The sequence below is a fragment of the Malaya genurostris genome, chromosome 2, assembly GCF_030247185.1.
Source record: "Malaya genurostris strain Urasoe2022 chromosome 2, Malgen_1.1, whole genome shotgun sequence".
Taxonomy (NCBI): Eukaryota; Metazoa; Arthropoda; class Insecta; order Diptera; family Culicidae; genus Malaya; species Malaya genurostris.
In genome coordinates, this window is record NC_080571.1 from 106731022 (window position 1) to 106752002 (window position 20981).

Sequence of the window (20981 nt, forward strand, 5' to 3'; positions counted from 1 at the left end):
ACAAATATTTTCACTCAATTTTTTTTCGGAGATGACTCAACCGTTTTCTGCAAACTCAGATTCATATGAAAAGTCGTATGCGCCTAATCAATGTTCCTGAATTATGTTTGGATCCGATTTCTGGTTCCGGAACTACAGGATGATATGTGAAACGAAATTAAAATTGTGGACCCGTTTTTCTCGTAGATGGCTGAACCGATCTAAAATTCAAATGAAAAGTTTTAAGATCCAGTAAAACATCTTGCTTTTCAGTCAGATCCAACTTCCGGTTTAGGGGATACAGGATGATTAGTATAAAAATGTCTATTTCACATAAATTAATCAGGTTTATCGGGTTTGCAGATTTGGATAGTCGATAACCAAATAAACTTTTTTCTGTTTTAGTAGTATTCAGTTTTCGATTCGGATTTAATTCGCACTACGATTTCTCAAAGATGTTTATACTGATTTTCAAACATTTTGAAACAAATGTAAACTGAACAGCTACTCAGGTGAATTTATCTGACTTCGGCTACACCGATTTTCGTATTCCGGTTCCAGTATCGAATCGTTTCTCAAAGCTGAATCGATTTCTAAAAAAAAGCCAGATCTACAAAGACAAAATTAATAAATATCATCCAATTCTGACTTCCGATTCTGGCATTACAGGATGATGATTTTTTTAAATTCAAACCGGTATGGAGAATGACAATCCCGAAAAGCTTAAAAGTTGGACTTAAAACTATTGCAATGTATTCGTCATATGGCCATACGAATCGGTTTGGGTTATGCTGGTTCCTGAATACCGGCCCTGGAAGTACCTTAAATTACCGTAAACCCTAAGTGGAACTTACTCCGACATATCATGGAGTGTTCAATCGATTGTCACACTTTTAAATCAAATTCGATCCGATTTGCAGTTTCGATATTACAGAGTATTGCGTGAATAAAATCTCAAATTGCCGCTTAAGTCGACGGTCATTAAAATAATGTCATGACAACTGAAACACCGAAGTATATTCATGCAAAAAACACATGCGGAATGATAAAAAAGGTATCATCTCACTGCTAGGTGGATTAAGCACATTTTGTGCACTAACTTTTCTCGGAGATGGCTGAGCCGATTTTCACAAACTTAGATTCATTTGAAGTCTTGTGGTCCCATACAAAATTCCTGAGTATTATTTGGATCCGACTTCCAGTTCAGGAATTATGGGGTAAAATGTGCAAAAAATTGTGAAAATAAGTGCACTAACTTTTCTCAGAGATGGCTGAACCGATTCTCATAAACTTAGATTCAATTGAAAGGTCTTTTGGTCCCATACAAAATTCCTGAATATTATTTTGATCCAAGTTTCGGTTCCGGAGTTATGGGATAAAATGTGCAAAAAAATGAAAATATGTGTTCTAACTTTGCTTATAGATGGTGCGACCGATTTTCACAAACTTAGGTTCAAATGAAAGGTCCTGTGGTCCCATACGTAATTCCTTAATTTCATCCGGATCCGGAAATATAGGGTAAAGTGTGTTAAAAATTTTATACCATCACTGAAAAGGGCAAAAAACCGTAAAAAGTTTTCTAAATCGACCTCAAATCTTCTTCAATCGATAGTTTTTATCAGTAGACAGTCAAACAAACCGATTTCGGTTATTCTTTCAAAAAATGAAGAAATTTATTTCGAAGAATATAACAGTATTATATATGATAGTATAATTGATATGAGAATGCCATCATTACATCACTAGGTGGATTAAAACAGGTTTTTTTTATTTATTTAGGTTTTTTAGAATTCTATAATTTTGATTCAATTATTATTATTTCGAGTTGGAATAAAAGTATTCTTATTTGTATAAACAATACTAATATTACCATTGTTTTCCGCTTGAAACTTCAGGTGGGTAATTTCCCATCTTTGGAATTTTCGGGTGGGTAGTACTACCCATCATACCCACCTCTTTCACCGGCCCTGAGTCTACCTACACTACAAAACAGACGAATTTTTTTCAGCGACTATTTGTATTGCGGAGAACTGACTTTCTTCTACGAGTCCATCGAACACAGTACGGTCAAAATTTTCCAATGGATGTTTGTTGTCATCGCTTCAATAGTGTTTATCATATATTCGATTTTACAATGAACAAAGACATTTAAAATTAAAATATTTATGTTAGGTTGGGAAGTGTAGTTATATAGTAATAGTCTGTACGAATAATCGAAGATAAATTTCAAATAAAATAAAAATTCGAGTTTACACAATGAACAGACATATGCTCATCAGTCTGTGAAATACGTATTTAGTGGTGTCCAGATTTTGTCGCGAACAAACCTTACACTGAAATGTCTCAAATTCATCATCCAATTTGTTTGGCATGGTAATTGGATGCAGTCGTTATAGATGGTCTGGTTTTCAATATTTGATCTTGAAACCCGACCCGATCCCGAACCCGACAGGAGTAGTTCGTTTTCGTGCTTATAAATTTAAAATTGTCTGGCACGGGCAAATATTTTTAATGTTTTAATGCTCTGGTTTAAGAATATATGTATAGAGATTTTAGTTCAATTACCCGAAGTTCAACTCGAAAACTAACTTGGCGGAATCAGGTTCGGGAAGAGATTTATCGAATTTATAAATTTTGTATATCCGACCATTCCTAGCAGTCAATGATGGGACTAAAAAATGCCTGTAAGACACTTCATTAAATTACTTATCAGTCATTACTTCCCAGTACTGCACGAATTTTCGCACATTCAGTCCTCACCGCAAAAAGCAGCCAGTTATAATCCATATTAAGCTGACAGGCGCCATATTTTTGCTGAACCAATCACCAAAATATACAGTCGAACAATCTTTTATCTAGTCATCTACCAACTGATTCTACTGATTCTGATCCACTGCCAGTATAAAAATACACGTGTTGTACAAAACTTGGAAAGTTATCATCTGCAAACATAACAAAGAAGGATGTCTTCAATGCGGTCCCGATTGCTAGCAAAAAGCTTTTTGTTACTCCGTTCTGCCATTCGCTGTTTTTTTTTCTGTTCACGACTGAGTCAACGTGATACCATCATTGCTAGCCTTCGTGATACTTTCCGGCAAGTTGTTTTTATATGTGCTGAATGAAATATGAAATGTGGTACAGATACTTTCCTTTAATAAAAGAAAATTTGTTCAAGATCATAATTTTAACAAAGTTTTGCAACAGATTCAATGATACGCGGTCATACGACGTTCGTGATTGTGTTCCCGAGGCGAAAGTTTTTCCATTAATATTTTTTTTTCTGCTATGCTTCACGGGGTGTGATCTCGTGGGAACAGAGAAAGCCTTATTTAGCTATGTCCTTCGGAGATTCAATTCACTAAGCCTATCCTCTTTCGGCGTCTTTCTTCGTCTGGTAAGTTTCATACTTTTAGATAGATTCAGTTCGGCGGAATCTTGCACAAGTATTCCCTTATTCACAGTGCAATATGTGATAAACCCGGTGGTAACTCCACTTCGGTGGCTCGTTCAATTCTAATCGTGTCACGCTTGTGGGAATCCAATATACAAAAAAGAAACTAATGCTCATGAAGAAGCAGAACACATGTTGGATAATTCTTGGTATGTCAGATAAACAACCGTGCTCGATGTCGGTCACCTCTGCTGCTGTATTTATACAGTATTAAGCATATTGACCCACTCACCTAATTAGCTAATAATACATGTAATTGAGATGATTGCGAGCCACTTTCTCACGAAATATATAGCATTCCCTTGGTATTTATATTTATTTTATGATCATGGTCCTGAATGCTGAACAGAGCCAATTTATCATATTAAAATGTGAGTAATTTAAATCAAGTAATAGGTGAGACCGGGGTTGGTTGGCCGAAGGGGCAGGTTGGTCGAGAATGGCTTTTATGAACAAGCAATTATGCGCAATGGCGACATATACAGTGATTTTGGTAAATTACATATTAATTATTCATTTCAGGTGTTTTTGTGTTGTAGATTGTACAGGAGCACATTTGTTCTTTTTTCGGTGCTGGTGGGTAAATTTCTAGTTTTGCATAGTTATACGTGTAACTCGGATCAATTTAAATCCGATTTCCAAAAATACAATTAAGAAGGGTTTACCAAACTTTACAAAATGCCATGTCGGTTTCCAGTGTAACCTTACTTTATTTTTTGTTGACCCGGCAGTCAGGTTAAAAAAAAGTTACATTAAAAAGATTCGTGGACTATTTTACCGACAATTTCCGATGAAAATAATTCTGATTCGGATTCAGAAATTGAAAATAAAGCTGACAACAATCCGAAAACGAAACTAGTAGTTGAAGTCTTCACAAAAGTTATTTGTATTCAACTGGTACATCTTTTGATGTAAAAGATCTTCAGGGTGTTCCATGTTTGGATTTAAATCTGGATTCAAACTTTCTTAATTTAATACAAAAATTATTCCATTTTTCAGCAAAATTGTAGAAGGTATTAGTTTTAGAAACTTTGTTGAAGAAGTCATCTTCCTACCTCTTCTAAGGCTTCCTATGGCTTCCAATATAAGCTACCGTTAAAAAGTTATTATTTTATTGTAGTGCTAAACTCGACAGTTCAATTTGAACCGCTAAGCAGACGTAAAGTTTCTGCTACTTACAGAACACTTTTTGTTATGTGCCGTAGCACAAAATTTGGCTAACCCCTAAATGAATTAACAGATGTCAGATCTATAAAAACTTATCTTATACGGTCACTGAGAGGTCTGTAAATAAGAGAATTTTAGAGAGAAATCTAGGAGGGTGTTATTTTTGACGTAGGACTACGTCTTCCTTTACTATGCTCACTTGGGTGCATTTTCAAAATTTCACAACACGGAAGTATAACGAAATTACTTCAGATTTGTTTTCTTAATAACTTTTTCCTTGTTTGAGTATTTTCTCTAATTATTTTTTTGAAACGAATAGTAAAAGATGTAAGATTGTTATTAATACCACATTACGAAAACAATGTTTAAATAGTGAAAAAATAGATCCAAACACGAAACATGAAAAGAAACCGAGTTTATAAATAGACCCTGTTGCATGTTTGCTAGCTTCAGTCTATGATAATCCATGAACGAAGACAATCGAGTGCACAGGCTGCCATCTACGCCAGGACAGATGAACTATAACCAGCATTATTCAACTGATGCTTCAGTCAATGGTGAATATGAGGTTCTGTTCATCTAACCCAAACGCAGAAAAACAACAACTAGTTTTTATGTGAGCATACGGTTCGACATTCGCAATATGAGTTTCGCTTCATATAGCTTATAGTCGTTTGCATCAGAGGAAAACGAAAACGAAAAGTAGACCACGATGGGGAACATTATACTAAATCAGCCGCTCTAAATGTTATCAAACTGCATATCAATATCGTAGAAAATACCACCTTCTGAAAGCCTGAAATGAATCCCGCGATTACATCATTCAGCTACTGGTCGTTTGCGTGCGAGTAACAGAAAAAATACATTTAATCCGACCCGAAAAATGAAAAATGAAATGAAGTAATCAAACTTAAAATTCTATACGTTGGTATTTTTGTAACCGTTAGAACCGCTCTTTTGAACTTTTGATCTATTATGTTCATCGTTCGCTCCGTTCGCAGTGCGGTTTTCGCTTCAAACATGTGCGGAAAATTGAACAAAGTATGAATGAACACAACGGAGAGTAATTATACCTTATGATCAAAAATGAACCGGAATTTTATTAAAAAACGCAAAATTTCAATTTTTAATAAATTTCTTTATTATCGCCTCCTGCGGCAATACATGTATGCCAACGCTTGATCCAATTTTCCATACAAGTTTTATAGGCCGCTGAAGGTATGGCCTTTAGTTCACGCAGCGAATTCTCTTTTATGGTCTCTATGGTCTCAAAACGCGTTCCCCGCAATGGCAATTTGAGTCTGAGGAAGAGGAAAAAGTCACACGGGGCCATATCTGGAGAGTACGGTGCTTGGTTGATGATATTGGTTGAGTTTTTGGCCAAAAACTGCGACACAACCAAAGCTGTGTGAGCCGGCGCATTGAATGAAATTCAGCTTCTTGGCACCAGCCGAGAAGCGACGCGTTTCAAACCCAAAACATCAGTTAAAATGTGTTCGGCTGATGCATAAGAGATGCCCAACAACACAGCAATCTCTCTAATCGGTACAGAACGATTTTGCAACACGATTTGCTTCGCCGATTCAATGTTTTCTTCAGTACCAGATGTTGTTTGGCGGCCAGGGATCTCATCATGATCCAAGCTTGTACGACCACCTGTGAAGCGTTTATACCACTCGTATGCCTGTGTTTTTCCTAGACACGATTCACCAAAGGCCTTTTCTAACATTTTAAACGTTTCGAAACACTTGAATCCATTTACAACACAAAATTTGATGCACGCACGTTGTTCTAAATCTTCATCCATTATTAAAATCGCCACACGAAAATTTTTCAACTTCTTTGTATAGACGCCAAACAAAAACTAATCGTACGATATGCGTCAAAATTTGGCAGAACGTGTATAAAAGTGTTGCCAACGTTGAGAGAATAAAAGTTTACCGATTGGACAAGCGCGGGAATTTTAAAATGAAAATTCCGGTTCTTTTTTGATCATAAGGTATACAAATCGACAGTTCTAAGGGCCATTAATGATAGTGTTATAATCCGCAATTACGGTCAAATCATTTAGTTCCAAACTATTTTCAGTATCTCTACATAGAATCTAGCAGAAGGTTAATTGGATTTCCTCATATACATTAATTGGATTTTATAAAATCGATTATCAATCAGAATAAGTGTCATCACTAATCCATACGACTTTGTAGGTGCCACGACTCGGTGCGGAATGTTATCGCTATAGGAAAGGGCACACAAGCATGTGGCAGATCTACTTTGTGCGCCGTTCGCCAAACGAGACGCAATCGATTTGTTCGGAATTTCGCTCGTGGAAATAATTGTCAACTGTGTTGAAAGTTTGAGAAATGGTAATCTTGTCAGAATCCAAAGCATTTTACAAAGATCTAATGAGATTTTCCTTGAAATGGGTAATTTATTAGTAGAACAATGTACCAAAATAAATGTGCATTTTTAAAATGATCTGCCACTTGTCGACAGCAGTCCTATGTCAATCTGGCGGTTATGTCTTCTACATTACCTACGGCATGTTTTTTAAATTATTTATATTAGTGTTCAAATTGCCTTACAAAAAATTATAAAAGTCATATAACTCTTAAACGCCAAAACATAGCAAAAGGATGGTTTCAAACGAGCCATAATGAGTGGGTCATACATTGAAAAGCATAAAAATTACAGCCGAACATAGATTTTTCTCTTAACAATTTCAATTAATTATTCCCAGAAGTGCCAAAGTGCCAACGAATTTAGTGAACTTTAAGAAAAATGAAATGTGGAGTGAAATCTTGCTCGAATATTGACGACCGCTTTCTATGGAAGTACGACATGACAAGCCTTGTTGCATAGAAGTACAACATCAGGAACATTCAATCTTGGCATTTATGGTGCCAGTGGGTGCTGACTGCCAGCATTTAATAACGACAGGATCCTATTTGCAAGAATTCAGAGATGAAGTCAAATCAATCCCGACGTCAATATCGAGTATCGTCACTAAAGACGTGGAAAACACTCAAGCTATAACTTTAGCTGAAGAATTGGAAGCAAACAAACCACCAGAAAAAAAACAATAGAAAAAAAGACACATGCAACGAGCATGGCTGGAGCTTCATCGGGAATTAAAACAAAAACTGGAAGAGTGGCAGACCAAAAACAGCGCAATCGCCGGTTTCAGGAAGAACAGAGTAAAACAAATGACAACGACAACTTCAACACCAACTATAAGAGCAACAGTAACACAACCAAAAATAAAATTTCTAATATCAGTAACATCACCTACAACAACAACAAAATTAGTCCACCTTCACGTAATGGTGGTCGGTTATTCAAAATGCCTTACCATCGGACAGGGAATTACTGGCAGCAGCGCGTATTCAATTTTCTGGAAAACGAAGTACAAATAATGTCAATATTACCTCAACATTTGTAAACTTCAAAAAGAGCGATACAAGGTGCAATCATAGACTTCAAGCCAACATTTGTGGAACATTACAATACAATAATCAATAAAGCAAATAATATGCTGGGCTTTATCAAACGTTTTAGTCATAATTTTCAAAAACCATATACTTTACAATTGCTATATAGTACATATGTCAGACCCATTTTTGGAACATTGCAGCTTATTATTCTAGAAGAACGCAATAAATCGATCCAAGAACAATTTCTTTTATATGCACCTCGTAAATTAAATTGGAAAGCATTTCCCCTACCATCATATGAAGCACGTTGCATACTCATCAACATACAAACACTCAAAGAACGTTGCGACTTTGCAATGCTTTATTTTCTCAGCGACATTATTTCTCAATGCATTCAATCAGCTCCATTATTATCGCAATCAAATTCGTATATACCTAGCCGTCAATTACGTTCCAGGAAATAATTTTTAGAAAGGCATACACAAACAAATTTGGCAAAATACAGTCCAGTCAATCGAATAATGCGCCATTACAATCAATACTGCAAACATCTTGACCTTACTATGTCAAATAAAAAAACAAATATAATCTCAGCTTTGTCGTAAAAACAATGCGTAGTATGTAAGTGAACATTGTAAACCATTCATACGTAGTCTACATTTGCTTGTCGAAATAAATATTTTATAAAAAATTAAATAATATAATATTACATAATGTAATATAATATAATATAATATAATATAATATAATTTAATATAATATATTATATAATACAAAAAAACAATACTACTGTGGTACAGTTGCTTGGAAAATTGTAACATAACTGATTTATACAACAGACTACAATCTAATACAATATTCAATACAATTTGCTACGCTACAATATATAACAGTCAACGTCGCAGTGTCAGTTATGCTCTCTTTTCGTCGCAGCACTAGAATAAGGAGTGTATCGATAAGTAGTTAGCAACATTCAAACAGTTATTACTCTGAAATGGCTTAATTTTTCGCAGCGTGTTTTGCGGTGACATGTTTGCTTAAATGTCAATAACAGCTGCGCAATCGATTGGTTTCGGTACGGTTTATCGTTTCAATGATGAGTCGAATTGATCCGGAAACGCGAAAGAAAATTCTGCACACTTGGTGCTCAGAAAGTGGTGTCACGTACAACGAAATTGCAAAACGGGTGAAAGTGCACCACACCAGTGTCAAAAGTATTATCGAGAAGTTCGATAAGACCCTTTCCATGAAGGATTTGCCCCGATCCGGTAGGAAAACGGGTCCCAGCCAGCCCAGCCGGGACTTAAAAGTGGTTGAGTACATCAGGAAAAACCCATCGGCGTCGACGCGGGATTTGGCCAAGCAGCATCGGGATGATTCAACGGATCAAAGTTCGGAACTCCCTGAAAACGTACAAGAAACAGAAGGTGCCGAAAAAGTCCCTTGTACAGCAAGTTCAGGCCAAAACAAGAGCGCGAAAACTGTATAACCGGATTCTACAGAATAAAGACGGATGCATCCTGATCGACGACGAAACCTACGCCAAGGAAGACTCTCGAGCGCTGCCCGGACCGCAATATTATACGACGACGCTGGTACCACGGTGGCGATGGAAAAGTTTGGGCAGAAGGTGTTGGTCTGGCAAGCAATTTGTACCTGTGGTTTACGGTCGTCGATTTTTTCACGAAGGGCACAATTAACGCCAAGGTGTACGAGGAAGAATGTTTGAAGAAGAGAATGCTGTCACTGTACAGAAAGCATAAGGCTCCTTCTCTCTTCTGGCCGGATTTGGCTTCAGCCCACTACGCCAACTCCGTTCTACAGTGATTGTCAAAAAATAGTGTACAATTCGTGGAAAAGGACATCAACCCACCGAACTGCCCGGATCTTCGACCAATTGTAAGGTATTGGGCAATTGTCAAGCGGCACTTTCGGAAGGAAGGTACACTGTCCCAAAACATGCAGGAGTTAAAAAAAACTGGACGTCTGCCACCAGAAAAGTCACAAAAGTAACTGTGCAGAATTTAATGAAGAATGTCAAGTCCAAAGTACGAGCGTTTCACAGAAACTAGGATTTTTTTCAATATAATCAGTGAAATGGATAAAAATGTCATTTTTCTACTATATACCGAAAACTGATGTCAAAATATGTTTTCTTTTCGCATTTTTATTCAATAATCAATGTTGCTAACTACTTTTCGAAACACTCCTTATATTCAGCGACTATATAGAAATAATTCTTACATTTACTTACATTGTAACATTTCATTTCTCAAATTTTAAAATATCGACTGTATTTTTAGAATGAATCATATTTGCCTTCCTCCGGTTATCTCTCATGCCAAAGATGCAACTAAATCCGAGAAAATGAGAATTTTAACTGTTTTTTCCAAAAAAACTGGAGTATTCGTAACAGTCTACGATGAACACATCAAGATATTTTCTTACGAAAGTAAGGAATCTCTTGGGAAAAAAAAAGATAATTGCGATTCCGAAAACAAAAAGTATAAACAAATTTTTATCAAACTTTTGATATCTTTATACTAAAAATCATGAATATTCATATTCTACAGAAAAACAATTTTCCCCTGAAATACTAATTGATGTCAAACAATTTTAAACGGTACACACAAAACATCATTTGCTTGCAAAAAGTCAATTTCTCAAGAAAGAAATAAGAAAGAAGGACCGCGATCTTAAGTGAAACGTTGCTAACAATAAACTGTCACAATTAGGATTCGATCAGTGGCGCGACATGTGTCGACAAGTTGAGCCCATATCCGAGCGAGTTGCGCTGCGGTACGCTTCGCGCGTGCGGGTCGTGATTGAAAAATTCACTACTCCGAAAGTATTAATCTTTCCACTCTGAAACTTTGCCAAGATTGAGTTAAACTCCTAAGACTTCTTTTTTCAAATAAAAAATGAAAAAAAATTAGGCCCAAGTTTAAATTTATTTATTTATTAATTTTTAACTTTTTTCATTGAATAAACTATAAAGGTTGTTTTATGAAATCGTTTATTGGGAAGCTAAGGAAAAGACGCACATTTCAAGTCTCGGATGAATTTTTGTATCTTTATTACATTTTACAGTATAGGCTGTTGAAAAAGGCTCTTTTTTGTAAACGCGAGTCTTCAAAAATCATATCTCGAAAATTCCTCGCACCATATTGAAATAAAAAAATACGTGTACAATATTTTCGAGTTCTTTCGGGTCGTGGGCATTCAAGAATCTGAAAAACAAATATTGTATATAATCACTTTCATATGACTATTAGGTGCGGTATACTGTTCACAGAAAATTGAGACAATCTGTGATAAGATCTGTAGAAGAACTTGCACTTCCAACACTTCTTCGAAAAAATCCATAAGATCTACCAACATAACCGATGATCCATCCAAAAACTACCTGGAGTTCAGGCCTTAAGATCTACCAGCGTAACAAAGTGCATTAACGACCTTATTGTTCTCGGTCCGTATTCGTGATGGTACATGCGATCAAAAGGACAATTGTGATTGCTCTAGGCCATACAAAAACTACCTGGAGTTGTAGCTCTACAACTATAAACAGCATTGAAAAATTATACATAAACTGCTGAATGTTCGTGTAGATGAGAGATGTTGAGTGTAGACCTGTTCTTACTGAAGTTCTTGGACGACTGGGAATGTTCCGAAAAAAGATCAAAACTCACAACCCAAGTAGCAGTTAGAACTAGTTAAAATTGATATGTTTCACAATTGTGTTAGATAAGTAATTTCACGTGTTTTTGTAACAAATGTGAAAATCATTCATATTACTGCTTGTGAAACCAACTCAAACCTCAACCTGAAAGGATTATGTTCCAGATAAGTTTTATTAACTGACTGTACAATATGTTCACTTGAACAGTTTCATCGCCAGTTTTAAGTTAACAAATATTACTGCTGTGAAACATATCAAACAAGAAACTTGTTGCCATACAAGCAAAGTACGCTTTTCTAACCACACAATCGTTGCAGGAATAGTTAAGAAATGCAATACAAGAACATTGTTTGCTACTTGTGAAGTAAGCAGTATGTAGCAATACGACTATAATCAGCATTGCAAAACTATACATAGAGTGCTGAATGCTCGTGTAGATCTTGACACCTTGAAGTTATTGGATAACAGGGAACCTTCCTGGAACAGCTATAAATAGACAAGTAAGCAATGTGTAGCTCTAAAAGTATGCACCAAAAACTAAAAAGGCATTAGCCGTTGTAGCTCTTGCTGTGACACAGTGTAGACCCTAAGGACAATACTCTGAGCAGTTCTTGGATCTTGGAACATCTCTTAAGCATTTCCATAGTCTCAGTACATACTCAAAGAGTCCTTAGGCGCTAAAGCATCGGACTTAGTAGGATTGTTCATGTTATTTACACTAAAATCAAATGAAATTTGAAAAACCTTTTTCACGCGAAAAATTCTAAATAACGCGATGTTTTATTTGAATTAAAACAATTGTGTTTGGCAGCCTTGTCGAGCCAATTTTATTTCTCTCTCCTTTTCCAGAATGCTATCAGGAAACCAAAGCGAAAAAAATGGTGGATGCATTGAAACTGACTTTGTTTCACAGAAAAATACAAGACTTTATTTTTATCGCGATAACATATATGTTTGTATGTACTAATCGCATCTAAACTAAATTATCTAGACTTTGTTACGGTAGATTTATGATACAAGCCTTCAAAGCCGAGATATTCGATGAACAAGTAGAGGTATGCATTTCCTAGAGTTCCAATTTTCAGCAGTTCTTCAGTCAGAAAAAAATACAACACGACCGCTAAACTCAATGAATCATTCTGAAAATTTCACAGAATATTCTCAACTAAATTTCGAAGACATTGTCAGGTGGGTTTTTCTATATTCTGCACCGTTTCCAAGAAAATTTAATTTGAAACGAGAAAATAGCAAAAAACCTACCACTTCACGGTACTGTCCTCAGCCCTTAAGTAAGGGCGCCAAATGAACAGCATACAGGTTTCCATATTCCGATATATAAATTTTGGTTCAGTACCGTCAAGTCAAATCATAGAACGACTATAAGAAAATAAAGTGATTAACGTATTTTTATGATTCGTTGTTTTCCTAAAACTCCAGAAATGTGAATCCTATCTTTACAATAGATATAATTATTGCTGTCACAATGCGCTGAAATTTTATTCAAAGACAACAGGATTGAGGTGTGCTGCCACTTCAAATTAACACCGTTAACTAAAACACCAAAACTGTTCGGCTCTCTACTTTTTGGAACAATTCTATTCGAATTAGGAAGATGTTTTCTGTTTTTTTTTCGGCTTAAATTTTGCATAAGCATTTCCTATGCTATACCTATGACGGATTCTTTGGACGAGATTTGGTGTAAATTTTTCTCGGAACGACCTCCAAATTTCGTCAATTGCTTCAAATTGCAAGTTCGGTTACATCTTCAATTGGTCCAAACACAATCCAAATTATATCAACCCAGAGTACTTCGATATTTCAAACTGTTTGCTTTTGAGTGGCTAAGAACAGTTTCGTACAATATACTCGAACCATCCCGTTTGCCTCCTGTTATTAAATTACATCGATGGAACCGAGATTTGGGAACTCATCAACATGTTTTACCTGTTCGAAAGATTCACTCTCTTGCTCATAAACTGTCAAACTGCTTTAAAGTGCAAAGTGTACGTGTGTACCTGTATTGGGGAATGTCGAGATCGAATCAAAAACAATTTATTTATTTATTTATTTATTTATTTATTTGTCTTCGAGTAAAAAAAATAATTTCGCACAGACTTAGACTTATACTAATTTAATCCCAATCTTATTGTTTGTTTGAAAGTCTCTTTGCTAATATTAAAATCAAATAAATTAAAAACGCTATTGAATTGTTGACACCAAACGTGCAGTGGATTTTTTTGGCCGTACTGCGTTCTATGAACTGATGATCGGAAGCAATCCATTCGGCGTAGCAATCTGCTTGGAACGTTGATATCCAATTTAGCTAAAAGAGCATCACAGTCAATGTTGTTTGAGAGCAAGTCGAAAACGAATAGTTGCTGTAGGAAGATTCGTCTATCACGTAAAGTAGGCAAACTGATGAGAGCGCAGCGATGTTCAGAGGAAGGTAGTTGGAAACGATTTTGCCAAGGAATTCGTCTAAGAGCAAATCTCAAAAAGCTCTTTTGAGCACGTTCGATAAGATCGATATGAATGGAGTGATATGGGGACCACACAATAACTCCGTACTCAAGGATGCTCCGAACCAGGGAAATGTAAAGTGTCTTTAGACTATAAACGTCTGTGAAGTCTCGAGTTACACGTTTGATTAGTCCCAGTACTGCAAATGCCTTAGGAGTAACCGTTGAGTAGTGTTCCGTAAAACGAAGCTTGTAATCGAGAATGATACCTAGATCCTTAACAGATGATACTCGTACAACTGGGATGGTGTTCATAGCGTACTCAAACACAATAGGCGAGCGTATACGAGAAAACGTAATAACATTTGATTTTTCTATATTCACCTTCATCCCGTTTCTGTCACACCATGTCAATATCCTTTCCATGTCCATTTGCAGAGCACAGCAGTCCGCTAGCGTAGTGATGATGCGATAAATTTTTAGATCGTCAGCATACATGGTATTAAAAGACATCACATCTATTACATCCTTGGGGTACTCCAGATGTGATAATGAAACTGCTTGAAAACGAAGAATCAAGTCGAACAGATGCACTACGATTGGTAAGGTATGAAAAAATCCAAGAGGTTAGCCAGTTTGGGAAGCCATTTCGTTTCAATTTCTCAACAGCAAGTAGATGTGGTACGCAGTCGGAAGCTTTCGAAAAGTCAACATAAATCGCGTCGATCTGTTATCGTTTTTCCATTTTGCTAGCAAGCGTCGACACATAACTCTTTCTAGTAGCATACTTTCAAAAACTTTGGGAATGCAGCTCAGAATTGAATCTGAATCTGTAGTTAGTGACATTATGAACATTACCGTTTTTGTGTATTGGTAAAATCAAAGCCTTCTTCCACTGCGTCGGAAAAGTATTCTCAGCAAGCGATCGATTGAAAAATACGGACACAGGTAATGCCAACGACGATGAACATTGTTTTACGATCGACGGCTTGAGTCTATCCGGACCGGCTCCCTTTGTACTGTCAAGAGTACAAAGATGTTCGTACACTTCACGTTCGGTGAAAGATATCCTAGGTATAGCACACTTTGAAAGAAAGACACGAATAGATTTGCTGACTCCTCGGCTGACGATGAGTATTGTCCCTGATAGTTGACACATACCGGAAATCCACGGCTAGTTGTTTTATTACGCACGAGAAATTGTCAGATGATTCATTTTACAGAACACTCTACCATTCTACTTCACTAATCTCGAGCAATCATGAGGATCGTTCGATTATTCTAAATTAAGAGTATTCGAAATAATTTCCATCCAAAGATAATTTTTGAACTGTGAGAAATTCACAGGAACAGCTACAGGTACAGAAATAAAAGGAACAAGTACAGAAGCTAAGTTCAGGAAAAAATAAAGAAGGTAGAGGAACAAGTGCAGAAAGTACAAAACCAAGTACAGAAATGAGGGAAACAAGTATGGGAAGTACTGGCACAATTGAGTGCAGAAAAAGGTACAGAATGAGCAGATGGTACAGATATAAGTACAAAAGTTACAGGACCAAATACAGAAACAAATTGCGGAACAAACACAGAATGTACAGGAACAAACACACAAATTACAGAAACATGCACACAAAGTACAAAATAAAGTGCAGAGAATAGAGGAACAAGTACAGAAAAAGGTTTAAAGCTCAAAACTGTCAACAATTTTGAATGGAAAATTTGAAAAAAAAAAGTTTTCATTCCACGCATTCCAATGATGCCCACTGATATGTCATTTCAATTTGAACCTAATTTTCTCATTCGTTTAACTTTTCTGTTACAATCAATAATCGTTATGAGTCTGTAGCGTAAACTGTAAGCTGCCTGTACGCGTCTCGGCAAACCATCGGTTTTATATATATTTTGTCCTGTTGTGCGCAATATAAAAAAGTTTGGGGCCACTATCATAGAGCATTATAATGATTTTTTCTTCAATAATCATTAAAATTGATAAGTAGTTTTGATTTCTACATTCAATCTAATATAATTGCATTACGAATTGTGCAGGGGTCCGCCAGTATATTATGAATAATGTAAACAAAACATAATAATATTTTGCGTCACACCATACCATGTCAAACAGGCTTTAATTCGTAAACCATTTCGTACCCTCTCATTCTGCTACTAACGCATAAGACGATAGCACCCAGTCGACGCCGTATTTATTGACCGAATCATCATAGGCACATGGGGAGGCATGAGATAGGAGAGCCTCGTTATCTCACTTTTTGACGACCAAGTATGAAAAAATTACATACGTGAAAAAATATCAGAAATACAGGAATTTCGAAAACAAAATTCGGCCAACCAGTCCCGGTTCTCCACTGAAGTTGCGTTTTTGATTCTCCATAATATTTTAATCGCAATGTTCAGGAAAATATGTAATATTCCAATTTTGGACGTGGAAATAATGTAAAATTCCAAGATATTCAGACAACTCGCACAGTAGCACACAAGAGAACAGAGAAAAAAATTTCGATCGATTTTACCATGGGAAAAATTTCCACAAGTAATCCCTTCGAACTCAACGCCTACTACTTTTCTCGGTCACACTTGATATTTTACTTTTTTCCTTCTACGCATATTGTCTGTTAAACTTTTGATATGAGTTATATATCTCATATGCCGGGTTTCCAACACCGGTTGCTATCAGTACCGAGATTAAATAATGATTATTCCTTTGAGCAAAGCTGGAAAAGTTGACAGCATTGATTGATTAATAAAGAAGCAAACCGTCCCGACTCAAGTCAGAAGCCTCATTCGAACTGCGAAATAATCATGTTTTGACTTACTTTTCATTATTGCACGCAAATTGAATGCGTCAGACGTGAAACGTTCTAAGCGGTACTTCCAAACAATAGCAAACTAAATGCAGAATACATAAATCGTCTATATCAGACAGTATTGAACACGCCAGCATTCGATGCCGGATTGCACATACGAAACGAGGTTAATCGTTAGAATACGGTAGTGCAAGAATGAATAATGAAGGCACTCAATCTTTCTTAAAAGTTTTATTCTCCTCACAAGTGAATGTTTGAAGGAGGTCGCGAATTGAATTTTTTTCGAGTTTCGTATATTTATATCCTTTACGAATTGAAAACTTCTACAAACACAGCAAGTTAGCTTTCGCACTTTCATTGTTCTTTTTGTTTGGAAACAGAAGGCAGTATCAAAAAAGTTGGAAGTGAATCAATTTAATAAATATGTGTAATGCAGCAAAAACCCAAAAACTTAAGAATAAAAACAGATAAGAATTATCATGGAATTGGACTGAAAATCGTATGTTATTTAAATTCTCAGAGAATGAATTATCACTTGATTTTGAAAACTTGCTTTATTCAACCCACTCCTTGGACTTAACTCTACCCTTTAGATCTTGTGCAAAACTAGCGCCATCTTCCTAACACACTTCAATACCATTCAGCTTTACATAACAATTTATTATTTACATCTTTATGTAATGTAGCAAACTCCAGGATCAATCAAGTGTGCTCCAAAACCACTATCATATATTTTAAAATGTGACATTGACTAATGAACACACCAATACTTTGCTCTAACGGTGGCTTAGCATAAGTCACGTTCTTATCACCTGGAAGAATTATTGGGCCATAATCAAATCCTCGGGTTTTCACCCGCACGCGCGTTTCCAACTAGCGACTCTCTCCGTTCATCTCGATCCCGAAGTTTCCTCGCGCAACACAGTTCAGGAGAAGAGTAAAAAAAACATTCGACACTGCGCAAAGAGAGACATCAAGTGTGATAATTTAATCCAACTGCAACAACAGCGGCAGCCTATTTGACAAACATTTACCGCTAGTAAAGGCGAAGGAATACCTGCATCAGGCGGTTAAAATCGCGATAACATCATCTCTCGGGTAATAACTCATACGATTGTAAAGCACTTCCGAGTGTCGGCAAAAAATAGGCCAGTCATGAGATGTGTTAGTCACAAGCGATCAGACAACCGCGGTGAATTTAAACCATTATTATGATTCTTTTCATATTACAAGGTTTGGGGAAAATTTTATCTACATCACCCATTATCAATTTACTACATATAAAAAAATTTTGCTTTCGAGTATCATAGATCAACATCATTGATTTAAAAAAAATGTCGGTGGACCTTAACACATAATTACTACATGGCTTTTTTGGCTCAAAATTAACTTAATTCCTCAACGTAATTTCCATCAAGACCAATGCAGTCATTCCAGCGCTGCTGTAACATTTTAGTATCACTTTTGTAGAACGATTTATCTTTTGCCTCAAAATAGGCCTCCGTTTCAGCGATAACCTCTTCATTCATGCGAGATTTCTTACCGGCGAGTTTAGAAGTTAGAAAATTTTTTACGTTTTTTGTTTTACCGGTTTAAGTGACGGTGTACAATATTGAGCACACTTTACCCAAAAAATCCGGAACTGGGAGTCGGATCCGGATGAAATTCATTAATTCCGTATGGGACCGGAAGACCTTTCATTTGAATCTAAGTTTGTGGAAATCGGTCAAACCATCGCACAGTGATGCCTCTCCATACAAAAGATGGCAAAAGCCATAAATACGTCGATAAACGCCAGTTGGATGATTTTTTTTAATAATTTATGGTCTCTAAATATATTTCCATCTTGATAATGTATGAAAAAATATTCGATCCACCTAAAAGTGACATGAGGCACCGTTCGCTATGGACCCGAAAATGACGACTTTTTTATTAAATTAACTTGTGTATTTTAATTTATTTCGTGATTGATTAGGAGCTTTCACTAATGTTTCAAATAATGATTAAACCTGTGTGGAAAATGTATACACTGAGAAAAAAACTTCTTCCTTATATCTTGAAAACATTAATTTTCTCCAGAAGGGCTTATCTTAATATGATATGTTGTAACATACAACTGATGTAGTTTATTGCACTATGATTAAAGATGAGAGAGTAACAATCAAAAAAGAGTTTTTTTTCTGTTTTTAACAAAAATATTGAGTTTTGGAAAATGCTCTGCATTTAGTATTTTTTAAGTTTTTCGACTTTATGAAAGAACGCAAACACAAGTACAAAATAAAATTTGGTTGAATATTACCGCTTTACTAATAATAGTGGTTTTTTATTATGTTAAAGTATCTTATTAAACTATGCAAAATGGAAAATGACGAAAAAATGACGCTGAGCAAACATGCATAAAGTGGTTTTCGTGGTTCAAATTTGGGAATTTTTTATATGGACTACAAGAAAGTTCCAGAAAACAGAAAAAGTGCATGTGGTGGGATCAACTGGGCGCTATTTATTAAGATCTACTCAAATTAGGTAACACGATCACTGGTTCCATATACATATTACACTTGCTGCGTTTGGACAGAGCATTGCATGAAAAACGAAAGCAATATGAAGATCTTCATAGCCAAGGGTGGCAAAAACTCGCTCATAAGATTCGATTTTTTCTATTAATCAGCTCACCTAATGATTTACGATGCAATCCGTAAAATGATGGTAAAGATGAAACTCATCACTGATCTAAACAAACACACTCACCTATACAGAGCACCGCTGACATCAAATTATGATGGTATTGATGGTTCTCAGTTTTGATTTCTTAGCATTTAACTCTCATTCCAAGTTTTAAAAAGTGAGTACTGAGTTTGGCATCACCGTACCGAGCTACACCGGTGAGTGTATGCTTAAACCACTGAGCTGCCAACAAAACCCAGATTTTCGGTTTTGTTTTTGCTTGTACTCAAAACGAGCACGTGCATTAATGTACGAAAACAAAAGTCGAATCGCTCATGGCAACTCTGGTGGATGGGGAATACAAGCGAGACAGTGTCACAAGAATCTGATTCAATGTGTTGATGTACAAACACATCAAATCACAACGCAAAAATCGCCTCTCAGTGGGTTCTAATATTTGATGTACACTCAGCGCTCATCTGCTGATTGCTTGACACTACGATGTTGAGACGATGTTTTCTGTACACAAATGGTTACCCAGTTACTCAACTCGCTCAGCGATGCTTCTGAAACCGATTTGCAGGTGAGCTGAACTCGGTGATGATGAAGTACGGAGTTGATTATTGCCAGCCCTGTTCATAGCATAATATTTTTGCTTCATGACAATGCAAGACTCCATGTTTCGAAAGCTGAAAAAGATTTTTTTTGTAATCGCTGCAATAAAAAGTTCTGCCCCAGCCGCCAATTTTTATCAGACATTGTTCCAATGCATGGCGCATAACTTGTCAGGTCAGTTTCAAAAACTATGACACCACCAAAATTTGGATCGATTCATTTGTCGTATCTGAGGAAAAGAAATTTTTCAAACGTGGTATCCGAGTCTTACCAGAAAGATGACAGAAAGTTTAACAGTATCGATGGACTATACTTTGAAAAACGGTACTGCAATGATACTCTGACTAAAAATCATGAAACTTAGCAGAAAAACCGTTACTAATTTATTCCAATGCCTGATATAATATATTTATATAACGACATTTATATAGGTGTTTCATGTTATGTATATTATACATGTCCTGATTTTATTTATCATATAGCCGTTTATTTAAATTTTCTCGCACCGACTTCATTTACAAAAGTATAGCCCTTGTCTTCGTGATTTTTACTGTCGACCCCGCAAACAATTGAAAATAACTTTTCAAGTGCAGAGATGTGCAGGATCACATAGTAGTTTATGAAAAGTAGAGAAAATATGCTATAAAATCAAATACTATTGAACAGTGGCAGCCCTTTCCTACCTATATAGAACTCTATATAGAACATCATCAT

At 36.1% G+C, this 20981-nt stretch overlaps 1 protein-coding gene across 7 annotated transcripts in view; it reads right to left on the reverse strand.

The window, feature by feature from the left end:
- The window catches only part of LOC131432679 (neuropeptides capa receptor), a 348242-nt gene that overhangs the window by 275877 nt on the left and 51384 nt on the right, over positions 1-20981 (reverse strand). The window contains exon 1 of one of the 7 annotated variants that reach the window (XM_058599106.1): positions 14554-14574. The exons of the other annotated variants lie outside the window; for them this stretch is intronic. The gene's annotated coding sequence lies outside the window, so the exon portion shown is untranslated. Of the gene's footprint in view, positions 1-14553; positions 14575-20981 lie in introns of those variants that run through there. 7 annotated transcript variants of the gene reach the window in all.